The following is a 5153-nucleotide window of genomic DNA, read 5'->3' on the forward strand; positions in this document are numbered from 1 at the left end:
TTAAAATATTACTGCTTTAATCACAGATCAGATAAAAAGGACAACATGCACAACCTCCAACTAAAATCCTGTTGTAGCCTAGAGAGTGAAATGGTATGACATCAGATTTTAAAATTGCAACTCTTTTTGGATCCCCCAAAGTGTGTCCACACTCTTCTTCAAACGGGCCTCTTCCTCAGGAGTCAGAGTCACCTTCACAACGTCTGAGATTCCATTCTGTCCCAAAATGCAAGGAACACTAACGAAGACATCATCCTTTATTCCATAGAGACCCTTAATCATGGTGGAAATTGGGTGCACCCGCCTAAGATTCTTCATTATAGTCTCTGCCAAATCTGCCACAGAGTCCAATGGCCCAGGATGGGTAGCCTTTGAGTTTGATCACCTCGTAAGCACTCTCAACCACCTGCTTGTGAATCTCTTTCCACTGTTCCTTGTCTGTATCAGTCCCTAAATCTGGGTGCAGTCTTCAGGGAGACACCAGCAACATTCACTCCACTCCATACAGGCACACTGGAATCTCCATGTTCCCCAAGGACCCACCCATGACAGCTTAATGGGTGAACTCCCAGCCTTTCCCCTATCAGGTAACGGAATCGGGCTGAATCCAGATTGCAACCACTTCCAATAACATGGTTTTTGGGAAAGCCACTTATCTTCCAAGCCACATAGGTCAAGATATCCACTGGGTTTGAAACAATAAGCAACTTGCAGCTCGGGCTGTATTTTACAACATTAGGAATGATGAATTTAAAGATATTCACATTACGCTGGACCAAATGAAGACAGCTTTCTCCCTCTTGCTGACCTGCCCCAGCCGTAATAATGACCGGCTTGGAGTTTGCAGTTACGTTATAGTCTTTGCCAGAGACAATCTTTGGTGTTCTAAGGAAAAGGCTGCTATGCTGGAGATCCATCATCTCTCCCTTCAATTTGTCTTCAATGACATCAACAAGAGCAAGTTCATCTGCCAAGTCCTTCATTAAGATACTGATGGCACAGGCCATACCAACAGCACCAACCCCAACAACCGTAATCTTATTCTGGGGGGTCTGTTCTTCCTTTAGAAGATTATGAATCAGCTGATCCTTGAGAGTTTCCATTTTGGACTTGGAACAAAAAGGAACCAAGAATGCACATCGGGCGGGCGTCGGGGGCGCACAACAGTGGGATCCAGACTCGGCGGCAGCTTCTCCAGCCTATAATAGTCTATATTTGTCTGTGCAATTTGTCTGTACTATTTCTAATCAATTTTGTACCTTCAAATGATTTCTTACTGCAAGACTCTCTTTAGCATTTCTTGTAGGACAGGTCTCATGTTGACGAAATCCTATAGCTTTTGTTTTTCTGGAGAAGTCATTATTTTGCCTTCATGTTTGAAGGATATTTTCACTGGATATACTATTCTATGATACAAACCTTCTTTTCCTTCACTATTTTAAATATATCATGCCACTATCTCCTGGCCTGTATGGTTTTCACTGGGAAGTCTACTGCCAGATATATTAGAGCTTCTTTATATGTTATTTGTTTCTTTTCTCTTGATGCTTTTAGGATCCTTTCTCTACTCTGGACTTTGAGAGTCTGATTATTAGATGTCTTGAGATAGTCTTCTTTGGGTTAAATCTGTTTGATGTTCTGTAATCTTCTTGTACTTGAATATTGTTCTATTTCTATAGGTTTCAAAAGTTCTCTGTTATTATTACTTTGAAGAAATTTTCTACACCAATCTCTCTCTGCCACCTCTTTAAGGTCAGTAACTCTTTGTTTTGCTCTTTTGAATGTATTTTTTATACTAGTAGGCATGCCTCATTTCTTTTTTTTCTTTTGTCTTCTCTGACTCTGTATTTTCAAATAGCCTGTCTTCAAGCTCAATAAATTTTATTCTGCTTGATTAGTTATGCTTTTGAGAAACTCTGATTTTTCAGCTACAGAATTTCTGCTTGATTTTAAAATATTGTTTTAATCACTTGTTAAATTTATTTGGTAGAATTCTGAATTCCCTCTCTATTATCAAAAATTTTGTTGAGCTTCTTCAAAACAGCCATTTTGAATTCTCTCTCTGAAAGATCACATATCTCTGTCATGCTGAGATTAGTCACTGGTGCCCTATTTAGTTCATTTGATGAAGTCATTTTTTTTTTCTTTTTTTGATAGAGTCTTGTTCTGTTGCCAGGCTAGAGTGCAGTGGCACGATTTCAGCTCACTACAACCTCCACCTCCCAGGTCCAAGCGATTCCTCTGCATCAGCCTCCCGAGTAGCTGGGACTACAGGTGCCCACTACCACGCCTGGCTAATTTTTTGTATTTCAGTACAGATGGGGTTTCACAGTGTTGGCCAGCATGGTCTCGATCTCCTGACCTCGTGATCTACTTGCTTTGGCCTCACAACGTTCTGGGATTAGAGGAATGAGCCACTGTGCCCGGTTTAGATAGTCTTGATGCTTGTGAATATTCATTAATGAGTGTTGAAAAGAAGTCTTGCGTCTCGCCTAAGGTCTGTGGTCACTACTGTCTGGCTACCATTGATGTTTATTCAACCTCAAAGTCTTCTTAATTAGCACATGGTAAATATTGCCGGACCTGGATTTCTCCCTTCATGGCAGTAGATTTCCTCTTGCCAAGGGTGAGTCTAGAAATGCCATCCAGGATCTATAACCTGGAATCAAGGGCTTTAGGAATCTGCATGGTGCTTTACTTTATGATGCTCAAACTGGTACTCAAGTTGCAAGACAAAGTGCTCCCTCCTTTTCCCTCTCCTTTTCTCAAGCAGGAGTTTCTCCCCATGGGCACCATAACCCTTGGGCCCTTGGCAACTACTGCCTGGATACTGCCGATGTTTATTCAAGGTCCAAGGCCTCTTCAGTCAGCAGGTGGTGAATCTTGACTGGCATGGGTTTCCCTCCTTATGCCAATGGGTTCCCTTCTGGACCAGGCTGAGTCTAAAAATGCCTTCCAGAAGCTAAATCCCATAATTGGAAACTTTGGGGGTCTGCTTGGTGCTTTATTTTACTGTGGCTGAACTGAAACACAAGTTGCAAGATGAAATCCTTTTTACTCTTCTCTCTCCTTTCCTCAAGCAAAAGGAATTCTCGTGTCATGGCCACTCCAGCTGGAACTGCATCAGGTCACACTTGAAGCCACATGGTATTGGGTCTCACTCAAGACCCATGGCAACTACTACCGGGCTACTCCTGATATTTACTCAAGACTCAAGGGCTCTTTTGTCCGCAGATAATAAATTCTGCCAGGACTGAAGGAGGTCTTTCCCCTCAGGGAAGCAGGTTTTCTTCTGGCCCAGGATTGGTCTAGAAATGCTGTCTGGGAGCTAGGGCCTGGAGTGGGAGCTTCAGCACCGTGCTTACTGTTTTATTTTACTGTGGCTAAGCTGGTATTCAAGTAGCAAAACAGATTCATCTATATTTTTTCTTCTCCTTTCCTCAAACAGAAGTCTCTTCTAAAGCTGTGAGCTGCACTTCCTGGAGTTGGGGGAAGGCTTACACAAACTCTTTTTGGGACACCCTACATGATGTCTCACTTGGTTTTTGTGTGCACCACAAGTAGACTAGCTCTGAGACTAACACAGCATCAGGACTTCCCAAGAATTGCAGTCCTTGTGGCCTAGACTGCCTTTCAAAATCACTTAAGACCCCAGAACACTTTAACCTGCAGTGGTGGAGCTAGCTGGAACTCAGGTTCCAACCACTGAGATGAAGAATTGTCCTCTGAATAGTGCTGGTCTAAATGCTCCCTCTGGTGGCACTGGCTGAGTTCTGCCCTGCGTTTCTTTCTGCTATGACAGAGCGGCAGAGTTCCAACAAAGTCCCACAATCATTTTGCTCTCTCTCCTCTGAGCGCAAAGATTTTCTCTCTTTGTGCCAATGGGCTTTTGGCAGGGAATAGAGCAGGGGTGGTGTCAGCAATTCAGGATTGTCTTTCCTATCCTCTTCAGTGCCTCTCTCCTTGATGTAATGTTAAAACCAGGTACTGTGATTGCTCACCTGTGGGGTTCTTAGAAAAAGTACTCTCGTGTGTGGGTAGTTGTTCAATCTGTTGCTCCTTCGGGGAAAGAATATCACTAAAGGGTTCTATTTGGCCATCTTGCTCTGACTCCCCCCAGTAAGGCTGCTTCTGAGGTCTTCAGTTGGGGTATTGTTTTCTGAACTCCAATAATACCATGTTCAAGGCTAAATAAAAAATTCAGTATTACATAAGGAAACAGGGATAAAGAGAACTAAAATTGCATTAAACTTTCCAGTTTTCCTGATAGAATTATAAAAACATATATATAAGCATAGAAATCCTGAAACCACTAAATTTTTATTATATTATCCTCCATAACTATTCACAAGTATAAATATGTTGATAAGAGAATGGAGAAGAACATTGTATATTTTAAGACTTTATTTTTACAGCCAATTAAGAGAAAGGTACAGGGATTTGTCATATGCCCTCTCCCCTGAACCACATGAATAGCTTCCCCTATTATCAATATCTCCACCAGGTTGATACATGAATTACAAATGATATAGTTGTATTTAAGAACTATATCAGTTTGCAATCATCATTTCTTAAAGTCTATTTACATTAAGGTTCACTCTTGGTCTTGTACATTCTAGGGGGTTGGGCAAATATATAATAATATGTATTCATCATTATAGTATCATGTAGAGTATTTTCATTGCCCTCAAATCTGTTTTTCACTTATTTATCCCTCTCCTTACCCTGACCCCTGACAGACACTGATCTTTCCACTGTCTTCACAGTTTTGCCTTTTCTAGAATATGATATAGTTGGAATCATATAGTATATAGGTTTTCAGATGGGGGTCTTTTCACTCTCCAGTATGCAGTTACATTTCTGGCATGTCTTTTCATAGCTTGACCACTCATTTCTTTTTAGCACTATATAATATTCTGAATGTACCACAATTTATTTAGCCATTTGCCTAGTGAGGGACATCTGGATCTTTCCACGGTTTGGCAATTATGAATAAAGCTACTATAAACATTCTTGTACAGGTTTTTGTGGATGTAACTTTTTCACTTCTTTAGATAAATAACAAGAAACATGATTGCTAGATCCTATGGTTTAAGAGTAAGTTTAGTTTTATAAGAAACTGCCTGTCTTCCAAAGTGGGTGTACCATTTGGC

General features: G+C 41.1%; 1 pseudogene; it reads right to left on the reverse strand.

Annotated features, from left to right (window-relative positions):
- Positions 1–1194, reverse strand: LOC108288054 (annotated as a pseudogene).
- Between the last annotated feature and the right edge of the window lie 3959 nt (positions 1195–5153).

The sequence above is a fragment of the Cebus imitator genome, unplaced genomic scaffold, assembly GCF_001604975.1.
Source record: "Cebus imitator isolate Cc_AM_T3 unplaced genomic scaffold, Cebus_imitator-1.0 Scaffold362, whole genome shotgun sequence".
Classification (NCBI taxonomy): Eukaryota; Metazoa; Chordata; class Mammalia; order Primates; family Cebidae; genus Cebus; species Cebus imitator.